Raw genomic sequence first — 19,880 nt, forward strand, 5'->3', positions numbered from 1 at the left:
AATTTTAAAATAAAAATGTACCCGAATCCCTTAACGGACTGCTTATTTTTAAAATTTTAGAGTATGATGGCAGATGGTTAAGATGCCACTAGAGACATTCACATCCCACATTGTAGTGTCCAGGTTCAACTCCTGATTCTAGCTTCCTGCTAATGCAGACCCAGGGAGGATAGCAATGGTTCAAACAGTTGAGTCTCTGACACCAACATGGAAGACCTTGATGGAGTTCTTGGACCCAGCTGTTGCAGGCATTTGGGAATAAACTAGCAGACAGGAATGTTCTCTCTTGCTCACTCACTTTCTCTTTCCCTCTCTCTCTCTCTCTGTTTGTGTATATGCCCCGTTCAAATATTTTAAAAAAAGTAGATTTAATTTTAAAAGTATAATACATTAACATAATGTTAAAAAACTAACTAGTATTTTAATCACAAATAAGACCTATTTTTAAGATCTCTCTCCTTTACTTGCTGTGAAATCATTCTTGAGAGTCTCTGCAAGTGAGCCAAAAAGATATGCCCTCAAACAGTTAGAAAATATTGCATATAATTTCATGCACTATAAGCACATTAGTTGACACATTGTTCTTTGACCAGGTCATTATACCACACAAAGTAGTGAAATCCTTGGTGTCATATGTTCAAATTAAAAAGAAATCAGCCTGCTAGCTCCTTAACCAAGGTTGCCAGACTCTCCATATTGAAGGCTGTGGCCATTAGAATTGCAACTGTCTTTCATTATCCTTTCTCTGTGTTATTTTATTCTTAGCAGGCAGAGTTGCTCTATCAGCATGAAAGCATCAGTCAAACTTCTGATTGACCACAAGAGCATTGATTAATATGGACACAAGAGGAATTCTGTTAAAACTGCAGGATCTTCCTCCAAACAGCTCAGGCACACAAAGCCAAAACTGTTCCTGTGGTAACCAAAATACACAGCTTGTTATTTTTTAATTATATCCCCTCCATAGTTAGGTTTCTCCTTTAGAACAGTGGATTATTATTCAGCAACTTCTGAACAAGATGGGTTTACAGACCATCCAGCAGGAAGCCAAAAGGATTCTCAATGCCTCCTATGTTAGACTTGTTGATCAATTCACTGCAGCTAAAATTAAAGTCAAAAGACACAGTGGGTATTAAGATCTTAATTTTAAGCAAACAGCATTACCCATACAACACAATGTCTCACAAATATAAATGTACAGAAGCTATAAAAGTCTATGGACTTTAAGAAACTCTACAATTCCAAGTGAACTCTGAAGGTTTTTGACATGTTGTTCATGCACATTTGAAGAGCTTTTTGTGCCTATTTGTTTGCTTTTAATGTTTGGTGTAGATTTGGGACAATGATTGTTAAATGGCAGTCATTATTATTGCCCAGGGGATATTTGACAATGTCTGGTGACTTTTTTATTACTATAGCTGAGAGGATGAGGGGGTGATATTGGCATCTGTTAAGTTGGGAGCAGGGATGCAGCTAAACACTTTCCAATGCACAACACACCTCCCACACAGAGTTATCTGGTCCAAAGTGTGAGTACTGCCATGGATGAAAAACCTAGATTTAAAGGGAAGAAAAAATTAGAAATTTCATTTCAAAACAATTTATTTTTACATAATTAACATATACAACTAGTTTTGAAAATTAAATAATTAATCACATTAAATTAAATAATAAAGCTCATGAAAATTAGCTGTCCTCTGTAGTCCATCTTCCATCTCGTTTCCCTTGTCAAACATTTCATTGTATCACTGAGCCACCTTCTATCGCTAACGAGTGTACTTAAACCAAGAGTTCTTATTTAAGTAAATTTAAAATTATTTTCAATGCTTTATTTTTGCTGTGAGAGAATTTAGCACCCTTTCAACATCTCACTACTTCACATCCCTCTCTTATGTTATAATTTTTATCTTCCATCACTTTCTGAAACACTTTCCTAACATTATTTCCAAACTTTTTATGAAGTTTAAATTCTGTGTTGGTTTTTAATTCCAAAAGGCTCTTTCTTAACCTCTTTTCTATTGCTGTTACTTTTTTAATAGTAACCTCTTTTTGTTCCATGGATAAAATATCACCTCACATTTCTCCAAATTTACAAATGACATTCTTTCTAAACTTAAACTTTTCTTTTGATCATTGAATTGCTTGCATTTTCTCTGAAATCTGTTTGTTATAGTCAATCTCATTAATATGGAAACACTTACTTAAATAGATGGTGATTTTTCCTGTACATTAATGTTAAAAAGTGAGAACCTTGGGAATGGAATTAGGCCTAGCAGTTAAGACATCAATATCCCATATTAGGTTTTCTAAGTTTAATACCCAGCTCTGCCCTTAACTCCAGCTTCCTGCTAATACAAATGCTGGAAGGCAGTAGTAGCAGCTCAGGTGACTGGGTTTCTACCACCCATGTGGAGGACTTGGATTTAGTTTCTAATTTCTGGCCTCAGGCCCTTACTTAGTCTAAAAAATAATTGGTCTAAAAAATAATGTTTATACAATACTTAGTGATCTGAGAATCAGGAATTCAGAAAGAACACAGGTGGTCTCTGTTCCATGATGCCTGCAACCTCACCTAGAAAGACTTCAAACAAGGAAATCCTTATTCATCTCAAAGCAACACTCCTTTCCCTATGAACTGCAGCAAAGTAGTCCACTGTGTCATTTATAGATACAACTGGCATTGATTAAGACAAAAGAAATCACTCAGAGACTAAACTCCTGGGCTCACCTAAAGCCAATGCCAAAACAACAAGAGAAGTGATATCCTGCATTCCAGCTAACACAAACTCTTTTTTTTGTTGTTTTTTGTTTTTGTTTTTCATTTTCAATTATCTTTATATACAGATCAATTTAGTATAAATTAAGTAAAGATTTCAACAGTTTGCACCCACACAGAAACACAATGTCTAAAATACTGTTTGAGTACTAGTTATAGCATTAATTCACAATGTACAACACATTTAGGACAGAGATCCTACATGAGGAGTAAGTGCACAGTGACTCCTGTTGTTGACTTAACAAACTGACACTCTTGTTTATGGCATCAGTAATCCCCCTAGGCTCTTGTCATGAGTCACCAAGGTTACAGAAGCCTTTTGAGTTCGCTGACTCTGATCTTAACACATAAACTCTTTTCCAATAAAATCTACTCTGTAAAGAAGGGATTGTGTACACCAGACATGCAACATCAACATAGGGACATAGGAAATATGAAAAAGTATGACAGCTTTTTTTTTTGCAGCATGACACTGCAAAAAGAATACAATAATCCTCCAGAATTAGATGCTGAAGTGGAGGAAACCTATGAAATGACAGATATAGAATTCAAAATCATAATTGTAAGGAAACTCAATGAGGTGCAAGAGAATACAGGTAGACAAATTAAAGAAATGAGCAAATCAATACTTGACATGAATGAAAATAGTGATAAGGAGACAGAACACATTAAGAAGTACCAAATTGGCAGGCGGCGTGGCACCGGGTTCTAGTCCTGGTCAAGGCACCGGATTCTGTCCCGGTTGCCCCTCTTCCAGGCCAGCTCTCTGCTGTGGCCCGGGAAGGCAGTGGAGGATGGCCCAAGTCCTTGGGACCTGCACCCACATGGGAGACCAAGAGAAGCACCTGGCTCCTGGCATCGGATCAGCGCGATGTGCCGGCAGCAGCACACAGGCCGTGGCGGCCATTGCGGGGTGAACCAACGGCAAAAGGAAGACTTTTCTCTCTGTCTCTCTCTCTCACTGTCCACTCTGCCTGTCAAAAAAAAATAAATAAAAAAAATAAATAAATAAAAAAAATAAAAAAGAAGAACCAAATAGAAGTTCTGCATATTAAATCTTCAATCAGTGAAATAAAATATAAGATCGAAATCTTTAACAGCAGACTACAACAAGTGAATTTCTGACCTCCTAAATTGGCATTATTATCAATAAATCAAAATTTGTGTGAAAAAAGACAAATACTTCATGATTTCTCTCATATGTGAAAGTTCATATATGTATATAAAATATATTTACATATATATTTGTGAATGCCATATTATGTAGCATACACATATTTATAAAAGCTGTTTTCACTGAGTTAATATCCCTACCATAACAATATACCTTTATTCCCTCACTTTATGGTTTATCAGTGAATATCACATTATGTGATATTAATATATCCACCCCTGCTTTTGTAAAAATAGTATGCATGTATATGTAATGTTTACATATGAAGTAGATATGTCAAGATGTTAAAAACTGGTAAATCTGTGTGTTCAGTGGATTCTGTACTGTTCTGTATCATTTGAAATATTTTAAAATAAAAGAAAATACAGGGAAAAAAGATTTTCTGATCTAAAGGACAATAATTTTGAAATAACCCAATCAGGCAAAAACAAATAGGAAATAATCTAAAAAAATGAAGAAAGTCTCCTCAAAATATAGGATATCATTAAATGACCAAATATTTGTATTATAGGTAATCCTAGAGAAGAAAAGGCAAAATGAAATAATATTTGAAAATTTACCAAGTCTTGAAAGAGACATAGACATCCAGATATAAGAAGCTCAAAGAACTCCAAGCAGACTCACGTAAAAGAAGTCTTCTCCAAGGCACACTGTCATCAAATTGTTAAAGAAAAGAAAATCTAGAAGAAAAAGTCAACTCCAACCACAGCCTGGAACATGTTATCAACCAGAATTATACCAACTTAGAAATTACATCCCCAATATTAATCTCTGAAATAAACTATATAAATATAGTCTTCCATCTCTTTCACTGTCTTTTTGTATTTATTTATTCATTCAACCACCTGAATATGCCAAGCATTAAGTGGGACACTGTTGGGGCTGGGGCTGTGTTGTAATAGGTTAAGTCTCTGCCTGTGGCACCAGCATCCCACATGGGCACCAGTTTAAGTCCAGGCCTCTCTACTTCCAATCTAGCTCTCTGCTAATGGCCTGGGAAAGCAGCAGAAGGTAGCATAAGTGCTTGGACCCCTGTTTCCATGTGGGAGACCCAGATGGTATATTTCACAGTCTTTTTTTTAACTTTTATTTAATGAATATAAATTTCCAAAGTAAAGCTTATGGATTACAATGGCTTCCCCTCCCCCATAATTTCCCTCCCATCCGCACCCCTCCCATCTCCCACTCCCTCTCCCCTTCCATTCACATCAAGATTCATTTTCAATTCTCTTTATATACAGATCAGTTTAGCGTATATTAAGTAAAGCTTTCAACAGTTTGCACCCACACAGAAACACAAAGTCTAAAATACTGTTTGAGTACTAGTTATAGCATTAATTCACAATGTACAGCACATTTAGGACAGAGATCCTACATGAGGAGTAAGTGTACAGTGACTCCTGTTGTTGACTTAACAATTTGACACTCTTGTTTATGGCATCAGTAATCCCCCTAGGCTCTTGTCATGAGCTGCCAAGGCTATGGAAGCCTCTTGAGTTCACCAACTCTGATCTTTTTTAGACAAGGTCATAGTCAAAGTGGAAGTTCTCTCCCTTCAGAGAAAGGTACCTCCTTCTTTGATGACCTGTTCTTTCCACTGGGATCTCACTCACAGAGATCTTTCATTTAGGTGTTTGGTTTTGTTTGGTTGGTTGGTTTTTTTTTGTTGTTGTTGTGTTTTGTTTTTTTTTTGTTTTTTGTTTGTTTGTTTGTTTGTTTGCCACAGTGTCTTGGCTTTCCATGCCTGAAACACTCTCATGAGCTTTTCAGCCAGATCCGAATGCCTTAAGGGCTGATTCTGAGGCCAGAGTATTTCACAGTTTTGTGTCTTATCCTCTCCTCTTAACCTTTGACATGCTACCAGAGAGACTGCATCTTCTTTTATAACTTCAATAGGGCCTTCTACATACTCATAACTACAAACTTAGATAATCTACCAAGACATTGTTCTGAAACCAGAACAACAGACTACAGATATATCTGTCTGATTGATCTACACAAACCTAAGCTTCCTATCCTTATTATTTCTCTTCAATCTAATTTTAGCTAATTTTTCTGTGATTCATGCTTTTGGAATTTGCAATTACCAGACACTCAGCCAACAAAGACAAGTCTAGGAATTACTATATATTCCTCTCTCTCATCCTTATACTCAAAGATAACTGAACCCTGTCTATTCTACTTTAAAACATATTTTTCTTATACATTTCCTCAAAATTCAGTCATGCCACTCTTTAGATTCTGCTCATATATTTCTTTGGTTATTCTCAGTTTGCTTTATTACCTAGAATGTCTCTCCTTTTTCCTATATCCAATATTCAGAATTCTGTAAGTATCCTCAATTAATTTTAATTTATATTTAAAATTTTATTTATTTACTTTAAAGTCAGAGTTACAGAGAAGCAGAGAGAGAGAGAGAGAGAGAGAGATCCCTCCATCCACCAGTTCACTCCCCAAAAGGCCACAATGGGCAGAGCTGAGCCGATCCAAAGTCACAGCCTCTTCCGGGTCTGCCACTCGGGTTCAGGGGCCCAAGGAGTTGGGTCATCTTCTACTGCTTTCCCCAGGCCATAGCAGAGAGCTGGATTGGAAGTGGGGAAGCCGGGTCTCAAACCGGTGCCCACATGGGATGCTGGCACTGCAGGCAGCAGGTTCACCCGCTATTCCACAGCACCAGCCCTCAATTAATCTTTACTTAACCCTCTACTATCTCCACACAATACCAAAACCATAGCCCCTAATAAAACACCAATGGTGTACTAGCCATTTAGGTCAGTATTTAGCTAGCCATACCTATCCTATTTTTTTTTTTATTATTTTTTTTTTTTTGACAGGCAGAGTGGACAGTGAGAGAGAGAGACAGAGAGAAAGGTCTTCCTTTGCCGTTGGTTCACCCTCCAATGGCCGCCGCGGCCGGCGCGCTGCGGCCGGCGCACCGCGCTGATCCGATGGCAGGAGCCAGGAGCCAGGTGCTTTTCCTGGTCTCCCATGGGGTGCAGGGCCCAAGCACCTGGGCCATCCTCCACTGCACTCCCGGGCCACAGCAGAGGGCTGGCCTGGAAGAGGGGCAACCGGGACAGAATCCGGCGCCCCGACCGGGACTAGAACCCGGTGTGCCGGCGCCGCTAGGCGGAGGATTAGCCTAGTGAGCCGCGGCGCCGGCCCATACCTATCCTATTAAACAAAAATCTCCCTCTGCAGAGAGATCATTTCTGAATTTACTTTGTATCCTTAGGATCTAGTACAATGCCTGCATCAGTAAACATTTGTGTGATGAATGAATGAATGAATGAACGCAAACAACATGGAGCTCTAATCATTTTGTGCAGCTGCGCAAATTATGAGACAACAGACTTTGGAGTTATACAAGCTTAGTTTAAGTTTTCAGCTTAATAACGCATAAGTTGCTTGCCCTTCGTAAGTTAGCCTTTTTTTTTTTTTTTTTGACAGGCAGGGTGGACAGTGAGAGAGAGAGAACAGAGAAAAAGGTCTTCCTTTGCCATTGGTTCACCTTCCAATGGCCACCGCGGCTGGCGCACCGCGCTGATCCCAAGGCAAGAGCCAGGTGCTTCTCCTGGTCTCCCATGGGTGCAGGGCCCAAGCACTTGGGCCATCCTCCACTGCCTTCCCAGGCCACAGCAGAGAGCTGGCCTGGAAGAAGGGCAACCGGGAAAGAATCCGGCGCCCCGACCGGGACTAGAACCCGGTGTGCCGGCGCTGCTAGGTGGAGAATTAGCCTATTGAGCCACGGCACCAGCCAAGTTAGCCTCTTAAAATTTAAGTTTCTTCATTAGTAAAATAGGGATGATACCATTACTTCATCCTGTTCTTTTGATGATTAAATGAAATAAGTGTAAGGGGAAAAAACAGGAGACAATTAGCATCTAGCAAGGAATTAAATACATATTACCCATAGCTATTATCCTATCCTTTTGTAATACCTTTCCCTCCCAGGGTGCCCTTCCTTTGCTTTTTTATTTTTTAAGATGTATTTATTTATTTGAAAGTCAGAGTTACAGAGACACAGAGTGTGAAGGGTCTTCCATCAAATGGCCAGAAGGCCAGAGCTGGGTTGATCCAAAGCCAGCAGCCAGGAGCTTCTTCCAGGTCTCCCATGCAGGTGCAGGGTCCTGAGGACTTGGACCATCTTCTATTGCTTTCCCAGGCTATAGCAGAGATGGATCAGATGTGGAGCAGCCGTGACTCGAAATGGTTCCCATATAGGATGCTGGCACCGTAAGTGGCATCTTTACCCACTATGCCACATCACTGGCCCCATCTTTTGCTTTTTAAACTAGCTATCTCCTATCTTCTTTTGAAACTTACACAAGCTATTATTTATTTACTGTATGAGTAAATACATAGCCTCATGCTTGTAGTTGAGGTGATACTCTTCATTTTCACTCTTTTTAAAGTATCTTACTTATACTATTTCCGCCACAGTACAGATGCAACAGTGTAATGTCTTTCTTGTTTAACTCTCCCATTAGACCAAGTTCATTAAGAACAGGAGCCATGTATTTTCCCCCAGAACATTGCAGTCTACAAAGCAGGTACTTTGAGAAAAAAAAAAAATATTGCACTAAAGAGAAAGAGAAATACTGCCTAATAGAATACCACGAATATTGTGGACAAGAAAATATTTCTAGATGATTCAGTGGGGTCAAATGAGTTATTTACTGTGCCCTATAATTTTTATTTGAGATAGATTAAATCAATCCCGGATTGAATTAAGTGGTGTCAACTGGAAAAGAAAGAAATTAAGTGACACTCTGACGTTTCAATTTGATTTACATGAGAGGATTGTGGATAGCATTAGTAACAAGACCCCTTATGAACAAGGTCTTGTTTTGATGTATTTACTCTTACTGACATCTAAGTTCAAAAAAGAAAGAGAAGGCTAGGTCAACATGAAGTAAAACAAATCTTGATAGCATCCTCTTTTAGTCCCAGTTGTTATTTCTTCCCAAGCTTGCTTTCTTTGTATGTTAAATTTTTGTTGCTTTCTTCTCCATCTGTTTACCACAAGGGAATCAAGACTATGAACCCTTGCTTTAATTTCCACACTTCACTACAATGAAACCTGCAGAATATAGCACATTTTGAAGATGTAATTTAAGATTTGATTTGTATTTGCAGAACAAAAAAATATCCCCTGAAAACAGCATGGAATCCTGAGATAATAGCTTAAAATATTTATTTATAATTTGAAAGGCAGACTCTTAATCACAGCATGGCTTAATTATAGTAATATAAGCCTAATTAGCACTGTTGTAATAAATTGCTAATTTGTAAGATGAATTATCTTGTTTCAGTTTTCAACATAAAGGAGTTCTTCATGTTATTGTATGAATTCTTGGTTTAAATTACTATTCTGGATCCTGCCACTGATAAGTAAACATTAAATTCTTTATTTCTTTCTCTACTATAAAATTTAATACCTCAAATTTGAAAGTAGAAAAGACACAAAACCAATCTATTAGCTATTTTAATTTGCATTATTCATTAGGCATCAACGTTCATTATCTACTCATCAGTTCTTAAATTTATTTCCAATTGTCCCCCATAATTGTATCTTTGTCATTGATACATGAGTAGTAATCAGCATTATAGATTTATGGTAAAGTGTAGTGATAAAAGTAGAGAAATGTCTTAGAGATTATACAAGCTAACAGCTGGAAAAGTACTTCAAGGTAATTCAAATTCTTCAGAAGAATGTATCAGTTTGTGTTCCTATAATAATTCCTTGCTTTTATTTTTCAGCTTAGTGTTTAAAATTCGTTTTAAAGTGGCATAATTTTCTTTTAGCCATCATTCTCTAGAAAAGGAGACCATGAAAGCAAAATATCACTATTTTTGTCATCTATTTCCAATAGCTCTTTTCCTTTATTACTTTGCTATTCACTGTGAAGTGTATTCCAATAATAAGCTTTAGGGCAGAAATATAATGTTGGAGAAAAATGGCTATTTTAAATTCTTTTTTCAATATGATTTTTTGCCACAAACCCTAGGGATTCTTTTTTCCTTTAAAAACAAATACAATTTCAGCCTAAAGAATTTGCCACTGTTGCATCAGGGGCCACAAAGTCTCTATAATAGTAAATAAGGGTTAAAACAAATGTCAAGATTGTACAAATTTCAGTTTATCCAAGATAGAGTGAGCTTAAGGAGTTTGAAATCTGAAAGCTGACTCGATTCTCCAACTCATTTTTAAACTGTAGAGGACAATATATTGGAAGAGTTCGTACATTTAAGCCTTAAGAAATTCAACATTTAAATCTGGAATGATGAGGCCATTTTCTGAAAACAGTGATATAATCACCTTGTTCTGGTGAAATCTTCATTCCCAGACTGCCTCACTTTAGAACTCCTCATCAGCCTCTGATCAACTCTGCAGATTGGCCTGATGTATAGGCTCATCAAAGATATCTTTCAGATCAGCATTAAGAGACATTTGCCTCTGCCAGACTTCAAAAATCATGTCTCCATGACTCTGTGCTGAAATAATGTGCTACCATGGAGATTTCTGGGGAAACAAAGGAGAAAAACTGATTAAGAAATTCAATTTGAAATTAATTACAGGCCTTACACAACTTATAAAGATTAACCCAATTAGACATTTTCTTTGATTTTTCCCTCAGGGTAATATGCTATGGTCTAGCCCAATTCTTCTGCATATCCTCATAATATTCATGGAGAAATATTCATCATTAATTTTTTAAAAATTTTAATTGCATCTTGAGTACAAATTTTCAATTAAATGTTAAATATTTTCATTTGAAGACAAAATTAAAATCTGCAATACTGTCTTTTCCTCTACCTAATTTCTTCCTACACAATATGAGGGTTTTTTGATAGCACCACTCTCAACATCAGTCATAACAAAGGAAGTCTGCTTACATGAGTGAGGGAAAACATCACTTAAAGCTGACATAGTCATATCATTGACCTTGAGAGTCTCTTGAAGAAAATAAATTGGCTTACTGAGGCAGTCAAGTAGAAAGTAGAAACCATCATTTTTTAAAGGATTTCAAGGTAAAAATCCTCAGGGACAATCTTTTGTCAATGTCTAAGGCTTGATTAACTGTCTTAATTCACTATGATTAATGACTTTTAAAACTCTGGGGCACTAAGTTTCTTTATATGTTGTATTATATAAACCTTGTAAGTGGGATGTTCTTCAAATGAACATCATAACCTACACACAAACCACATCAACAACTTTAACAGATAATTATGCATCATGTCACTCAGTGTGAAAGATACTTTCAGAGGATGCTCCCCTAATCATTTAAACAGAGATGTCTATTTCTTACCCAAAATACATATCTCACCACACAGGTGATTTTTCCCTCATCAACAAATACATTCCATCCTTCCTGTTTCTGCAAATGGTTCTCTTAGAAAACTTGCAAATGATATATTTTTTATCAAATGTAGATTTAAGTCATGGCATTTAACACTCTTCACTTTTTAACTGCTGGTGACTAAAAAATATTTAATGGAAAAGAAGAATTTGAATGCAATTATAATATGAAAACTATTTATAGTCTTAAGGATAATAATTTACATTTCCACCATGTAAAAAAAAAGTGTAGGGGCCAGTGCTGTGGCATAAAGCCACCATCTGCAGTGCCAACATCCCATATGGGCACCAGTTCAAGTCCTGGCTGCCTCACTTCCAATCCAGCTCTCTGCTATGACCTGAGAAAAACGGCCCAAGTCTTAGGGCCCTTGCACCCACGTGGGAAGACCTGGAGGAGGCTCCTGGCTTCTGGCTTCAGATCAGTGCAGATCCAGCCATTGCAGCCAATTTGGGGGAGTGAATCAGCAGATGGAAGACCTCTCTCTCTCTCTCTCTCTCTCTCTCTACCTCTCCTTCTCTCTCTGTGTAACTTTGACTTTCAAATAAATAAATAAATCTTAAGAAAATTGTATAAAATGTTGTAGACTGCTATTGTCTAAAGTGAATATGACAAAAATTTTCATTTTTCATCAAAAGCAGACTCCATCACAAGCTTTGGCCACAAAAAATGTGAAATTGGTAACAAAGTTATATTGAAAATGCCCAGGGCTGCCATTGTGGCATAGTGGGTTAATGCCTATGACTCTGGTATCCCCTATGTGTACCAGTTCAAGTCCAGTTGTTCTGCTTCGAATCTAGCTTCCTGCTAATGGCTTGGGAAAAGCAGCAGCAGATGACACAAGTACTTGGGACACTGTCACCCACGTGGGAGACCTGCATGAAGCTGCTGACTCCTAGCTTCAGCCTGGCCCAGCCCTGGCCATTTTAGACATCTGGGGAGTGTACCAGTGAGTGGAAAATCAATCTCTCTCTCTCAATTCTGACTTTCAAATAAATAAATCTTTAAAAAAAATAGAAAGAAAGAAAATACCCATCTTTTTTATGGGTAGAAATTAAAATTTTTTCAAAACTCAGTATGATCCACAGAACAGATACCAAAGATGACTGTACTTTATGGACTCCTCGAGTTTTTACTTAGTCTCACTTATACTCAAAGTCAATTTATTTAATGCCAACACAACAATTAAAGAGACATACCTTGTGCTTCCAAGTTTTCTCTGTGTTGGCAATATGAAACTCAAACTCTAGGAGTTCCTTTTTTCTCCCAGGTTTTAGCATAAAGTCATAACATCATGAATAGCAACCAAAACTAGTCAGGTACCAAATCATCACCACCACTTATTTGTTCCAAAAGCATAAGCTAAGTTTATAGAGAAAGGGATAGTTGTGTGATAAATATATCAGATGATAACACAAAACCTTCAGAAGTTACCAAGACTTAAAAACAGACAGGAAATTTGACAGGGTACTCTTTAAAGGCAATAACTAGCTTTAGCCCTTGTTTATACTCCTGTGGAATTGTTGTCTTCCTACTTTTTACTTGTTGAATACTATGGTTAGTGGTGAACTAAATCTGTGATTACAAAGTGGATTAAAATTAGATCTTTGCAAAAGCTCATGAGGGAAGGAGGGGGGTTGGAGGAGGGAGGCAAGTATGGTTATCTTCTTAGAACTGTACCTATGAAGCACATGAAATCTGTTCTCTTTAAATTAATACATATAAAAAAATTTTAAAAACCCTTATTCCATCAACCTTATTCCCTTAATTCTAGCTAGTAAAACAATTAAAATTTGGATGAGCCATATAATTCAAACAGAAATTACATCTTTACTAAAGCTTGTATATCATATTTTAGATAGAATTCATCATTTAAAATACCTTTACTTTGGCCAGCGCCACGGCTCACTTGGCTAATCCTCCACCTGCAGCGCCAGCACCCCGGGTTCTAGTCCTGGTTGGGGCGCCGGATTCTGTCGCGGATGCTCCTCTTCCAGTCCAGCTCTCTGCTGTGGCCTGGGAAGGCAGTGGAGGATGTCCCAAGTGCTTGGGCCCTGCACCCACATGGGAGACCAGGAGGAAGCACCTGGCTCCTGGCTTCGGATCAGTGCAGCACTGGCCATAGCGGCCATTTGGGGGGTGAACCAACAGAAGGAAGACCTTTCTCTGTCTCTCTCTCACTGTCTAACTCTGCCTGTCAAAAAAAATAATAATACCTTTTCTTCTTCCAGAAGGAAAATAATGAAATGAGCTTAATTTTACCCAGTTGATATGTATTTACAATAGCTTTTAAAAATATCAGAGGAGTCCTTTAATCATGGAAAATAAAATTGTTTCAGATAATATACCAGATGGCCATTAGGGTTTTTTTCCTGAATTTCTCTTATATGTTAAGCTTACTTGATGATATAGCTCAGCTATCTCTTAGTAATATAAAACCTCTTTGATGTCAATATTTAAAAAGACACAAATTAATTCACCAAGGGAAAAGAAATGAATACCTAGACACATGATCTTTAGAGTGTTGATAGGTGGTCATTAATCATGCTAGGAAGGTTAAAACAGTAGAGCCCCCAGTAAAACTCTGCAACATTTTCTTTAGCACAAGTCTATGACAGATGAAAAATCCATTCCATTTCTTCCCTTGTTAATAAAATGCATGACTTATATCTCTGAAAAGTTTTATAGTTAAATCTCTGGTAATTGACTTTCTATATGGTGCATAAAGGGGTAATGTACAGAAGTAGAATCTTGGAAGTAGATGACCTTGAGAAGTTTATTCATTGGATTATCACAACCCTTAAAAAAGTATTTGGATCTGTATATAAGAAATACATGAAATTTTTATACCTTAAATAAAATTAAAAAGAATAAAAACACTTCATTTGAATTAACCACAGTATGATATTCCCAGTATGTCAGTCTTGGCCTCCAGTATACAAATCACAAGTTGGATAATTAAATACATTGAAGTCTCTCTCATGTGGCATTCCAAAAAAAAGTATCATTTTAAAGATTGTGGACCCATGCTAAATAAATGTCTCTCCCTTTGTGCAAAAAGCTATATAACATGATAATTTAATAAAATCACATAATTGTTAAATAAATGAATAAATAAATAAATCACATAATTGTCAAGCAACATATAATGTAAGGAATAGTTACATTATTTGCTTTTCTAGCTTGTAAAAGATATATATGGAGATTGCTATATCAGTTGACTGTTTCTAGGTAACAAATCACAACAAAACTTAAGGGAGTAAAGCAACAGCCATTTATTATTATAACATACATGCATATGAATATACTAGAGGTCAGTTCAATTCAACTGGACTCACCTATGCATCTGCCCCTTCTGTGAACAGCAGACTGGGCTGGGCATGGCCTTCTTATGGTGGTGACAGAATCACTAGAGAGCAAGTGAAATCTAACACTTTGTCAAGCCTCTCATTACAACATGACTTCTAGTATCCCGCCAGCCAAAGCAAGTCATAAGGTCAAGCATAAACTCAATGAGAGAAAAACGTATTCTGCCCTTGATACTTGGGCCACTGCCACCCAAGTAGGAGGCCTGGATGGAGCTCTGGGCTCCTGGCTGCACCCTGAACTAGCCATTTGGGGAGTGAACCAACAGATGGAAAGATCTCTCTCTGTCTCTCCCTCTATCTCTGTAACTCTTTCAAAAGAACAAAATAATAAAAAAAAAAAAAAAACTTCAAAGAAGATAAGTAGGGGGCCAGCATTGTGGCATAGCAAGTTAAGCCTCTGCCTGCAATCCTGGCATCTCATATGGGTGCCAGTTCAAGGCCCAGCTGCTCCACTTCCAATCCAGCTCCCTGATAATGTGCCTGGGAAAACACTGAAAGATGGTCTAAGTGCTTGGGTCCCTGCACCCACATGGGAGACTCAGAAAACTCCTGACTCCTGGCTTTCGCTTGGCCCAGCCCTGAGCATTGTGATCATTTGGGAGTGAACCAGCAGGTAGAAGATCTCTCTCTCCTTCTCTCTCTCTCTCTCTCTCTCTCTGTGTGTGTGTGTGTGTGTGTGTAACTATGCCTTTCAAATAAAAAAATAAAAATAAATCTTTGGAAAAAGATAAATTTTTAAAAAGAAGGAAAAAACTAATAAATTTATGAATTAAACTTATATTGACATATCAGCTTTATATAGCATGGCCTTATAGTTTTTCATTCAAATCAAGACTCTTTTGGGAGTGGGCTAGGTGATATATTTGTCATATATTGTGGTAAAACCAACTATCCCAAAATGTAGCAGCTTCAAGCCACAAACACATTATTCTACACATTCATAAACCTAGAGGAGGCTTAGTTCCTGGTCTCTCAGGGTCTCTTATGAATTTGTAATTATATAGGTCCAGATGAAAGCTTTACTGGGCCAGAAGATTTGTTTCCATGCACACATAAATGGCTGTTGGAAGAAGGCTTCAAACCATCAGGACTCCCCTTGAATTAATTTAATGATGATTATGATGGAGACACTGAGATGGAACTACCTGTCTTTTATAAGTGACATGCCATCATTTTGCCATATTCTACAGTTAGAACAATTTTGGTACAATGTGGTGGGGATTAATTAAAATGTAAACACTGGGAGGCAGAATCATTGAGCACCATCTTGGGGGCTGACTATTCCAGGTGTTATTAATGGTTATGCCAGGACAATAGGTATAAATAAAAATGGTCTGAGACAAGTCAAACTTTAAAGTCAAATAATATTTACTCTATGCCTGATTTGCATATATTAAATCAGCAATTAATTTTCTACTATTGAAATTATTTAGTTCTATAACTAAATCCCTAAAAATCAATTATATGAAATCTATGAAAAATTGCTATGATCTTGTCCTACTTTCTTGCACCATATCCTGCTCATTACATTGCTATGGAAGCCACCATTAGTCAACAACAATGCCCTCTCAACCAGAAATCTTTCATTTCACAGTAAATAACTAAACTGTGGCTCCTTCTTGTCCCTCACAATTTCACACAGGTGCCCAAACATCCTCAACAACTGAGAGGTTCATAAGAGATGAGAGTGTCAGAGACCTTCCAAAACATTGTTAAAATAGAAACTTCAGTACTTTTTCATTCAAATAGGTCTATTATGATGAACCCTGAAATTATAATGATGGAATTTTCTATGTCTTTTCAATATACTGGGAGAGGAAGACACTAAAATCCAAACAAGATACACTAATAACTATTGTTACTCCCAATGCTGGGCATTTTGCCCTCAACAGTTAACTTGACCACGTCCTAGCTCAATAATTTCTAAGTGAACTTGCCACTGGTACTAAAGCAACTTTAAGTCACCTTCTGAGTTAGAGAACTAATGCAGAGGGAACATATGTAAGTTAATGAGTTTAGTTATCAGGATAATTCACTCTCTTTGGTTCTGAATACAACACTAAATATAGGCAGATCTGCCTATACCTTGATATAGTACAATAAAGAAAAATAATAGGGGCCAATGGTTTGGTGCAACGTTAAGCTGCCGCCTGTAACATCCCATATGGGTGGTCATCCCATATGAAATGAGCATCAGTTCAATTTCCAGCTGCTCCACTTTCAATCTAGCTCCCTGACAATGTACCTTTGAAAGCAATGGAAGATGTCCAAAGTATTTGGGCCCCTGTTACTCACATGGGAGACCTGGATGAAGTTCCTGGTTCCTGGTTTTGACCTGGCCCTGTCCCAGTTGTTGTGGCCATTTGGAAAGTGAACCAGTGGATGGAAGATCTCTCTCTGTCTCTCCCTCTCTCTTTGTGACTCTGCCTGTCAATTAAATAATAAATCTTTTTTTAACGGAATTCTTTTTTTCTTAAGATTTATTTATTTGAAAGTCAGAGTTACATAGAGAGAGGAGAGGCAGAGAGAGAGAGAGAGAGAGAGAGAGAGAGAGAGAGAGGTCTTCCATCAGCTGGTTCACTCCCCAATTGGCCACAACATCCAGAGCTTTGCCAATCCAAAGCAAGGAGCCAGGAGCCAGGAGCTTCCTCCAGGTCTTCCCATGCAGTGGGCCATCCTCCACTGCTTTCCCAGGCCATTGCAGAGAGCTGGATCAGAAGTGGAGCAGCGGAACTTGAACCGATGCCCATATGAGATGCCAGTGCTACAGGCGGTGGTTTTACCCGCTATACCACAGCACCAGTCCCAATAAATCTTTTTTTATAAAAAGAATAAAGATAATAATGAATGGTACTGTATTATAATTTATTAGAATTGAGTTGAGTAAACCAATTAAGTCAAAAAATAATCATTTCCTTCCAACAACCATTAAGGACAACAAGCATACAGAATTGTGGACATTCAAGTTATTTGATAGGAATACTGAAAATACTTTGTTTTTCACATTGTGCATATTATGTAAGACTATGTTCATAAGAGAGCTCATTAAAGCTAGAGAATGTAGTAGGTGCCTCAAATATAGCAACAGTCATCATCATATCATAGTCATAGTGAAAATTTGGGAGTCAATTTTAAATCAGACAGCCAATGTATGACTCAGTGTTATTGATATGTTGATGCTACAAAGAAAAACAATGAGAACAAGCACAAACTACATCTTTTCCTCCTATTTGTTTCTTCAACCTCATAACCAGGGAAGTCAGAAACTGATTATCTGAAGAATCAAAATGACTATAAACTTCCTGTGAAAGTCAAACAAGAAACAAAGATCCAGAGGAAAACAGAAATAAAGCTTTTCACAAATATTTATCATGATATATTACATACATTCATCCAATTTCTAGAACCATTTTGACAAGCCCTGTTAATAAGGATAAAGGGAAGTAACTGCATGACCAGGATACATTAAATTGCTTTCCTTCATTCTTTCAGTTGTTCCAGGGAAACCAGTTGGTTGCTATATTCTGTTTTTTTCCCCTGTTGATAATATATCTTCCCATGATTTGTTAACCCAGATCCTTTTCCTTGCTTCTGTTTTAAAATAAACCTCTTGCTCATTGAAGCTGACTTTGCCTTGCTAAAGGCTGGATAATTCCTCTGGGCAGTAGAATATCTCATCAGTTACTTGAATGTTTTTTTCCTTACTGGAGTCCTGTCAACTAATTTTTTTTCTATATCCCTCTAGTTCAGGGACTATTATTGATTTACTCTAAGTCAAGCTACTTCTAAATTGTTCTTGCTATTATTTGGGAACATTCATTGAAGTGCACAGAACACCCACCATGAATAATATTTACATGTTCCCTTAATCTTAAACCTCTAAGCATCTGTGAGAGTTATTCTTGCTTCTCTCTTGTTTTTGCTACACACATACACACACACACACAATATTATTTAATGGGAAAGAAAATTTCAAGCCTTTTCCTTGTTAAGACAGGTCATAGAATAGATATTCCCACATAATGGAAATGTTTCATGTGTTCATAAATGCATAAGAGTATTCAATTCTATTTGTAAAATACTGCAAATTGGTCTTACTCCTTAGACTGTGTTTTTGACAAACTCAAAGAGTTACTTTTCTAACTCATTCTAAATCGTCCAGTTTTTCTGTATATACTTCTAGGAATTGATAGTAAATACTTTGTCTAAGACTGAATTTCTGATTGTGTACATAAATCCAATAAAATTAACTGTTAACCATCCAATAGAGTACACATTGTACTTCACTACTACTGCAAGGGGCATAGAAATGACAATGAGGCTCATCAACACAAATATCATGCATTCTGCTTTTACATTTCCTTCCCACTTCCACATTGTAGCCATTGCCTTTATATATATGTATGGAATACCTGGTATATGCTAGATTCTAAAAAGACAAAGTGGCACAGTCCTTTCTCTCCAGGTGAAAACAAATTTTTAAATTTTTACTGTATTTTATTTTTAATCTGAACCTAGTGTTTTCAAAACTTTCTTAGCTACATGAGTATTTTTTAAAATCTAATATAACTTAATATTCTGGATAGAACAGGACATGATCCCCCAAGCTCATGCAGAAGTTTAGACTCCAAAGTCACATGTTAAAATTTAACAGATTAATGGTTGGTAGATAAGGGGAAAGGCTTGATCCAATTAGAGTATCTGAAAGTGGGGACTTTGGGAAGTGAATGACTTCAATTGGTTGAAGAAGTGGGCTCAATGGAAGGCAGTCACTGAAATGCTAACATTCAGCCATCAAAGTAGATGATGATGCACCTACTGAGAACCTTGGGACCTCAGAAAGCACCTTTTAAATCATTGACATAGCCAATCCACTTATTTTTCAGATAAATAAACCATGAATTAGAGGCACTGTTTGACTTGCCCATAGTCATCAATCAGCTTTATACATATCCAAAACAATTCATGTCACCTAATATGTTCTTTCCAGAGAGCTATAACTATTCCTTACTTTGGGTAAAGTTGATACTATTTCAAAATATATCTGCTGTAAATATTTACCTTTAGGGTTTATGAATTCTTAAAATTGATTTGATTACATCTTAGAAGCAAAAAAAAAACAGATTTCTTGAATTGTTGATCTCTGATTTTAGACTGGAAGTTGATTTTAAAGAGCCCTATTTCATTGGTAAATTAGA

The 19,880-nt window shown here is 37.1% G+C and overlaps 1 long non-coding RNA gene across 5 annotated transcripts in view; it reads right to left on the bottom strand.

Annotated features, from left to right (window-relative positions):
- Positions 1 to 1,001: 1,001 nt before the first annotated feature.
- Positions 1,002 to 19,880, bottom strand: part of LOC138844624 (uncharacterized) — a 116,954-nt gene continuing 98,075 nt past the window's right edge. The window contains exons 3-5 of one of the 5 annotated variants that reach the window (XR_016217348.1): positions 10,273 to 10,476; positions 3,456 to 3,750; positions 1,002 to 1,554 (exon numbers count right to left, since the gene is read on the bottom strand). This is a non-coding gene — a long non-coding RNA (uncharacterized LOC138844624). Of the gene's footprint in view, positions 1,555 to 2,266; positions 3,751 to 10,272; positions 10,477 to 13,195; positions 13,331 to 19,880 lie in introns of those variants that run through there. The other 4 variants (XR_016217349.1, XR_016217351.1, XR_016217350.1 and 1 more) reach the window with 4 other exon arrangements.

This window comes from Oryctolagus cuniculus, chromosome 12 (genome assembly GCF_051225735.1).
Source record: "Oryctolagus cuniculus isolate XC-2025 breed Fujian yellow rabbit chromosome 12, ASM5122573v1, whole genome shotgun sequence".
In the NCBI taxonomy this organism is placed as follows: domain Eukaryota; kingdom Metazoa; phylum Chordata; class Mammalia; order Lagomorpha; family Leporidae; genus Oryctolagus; species Oryctolagus cuniculus.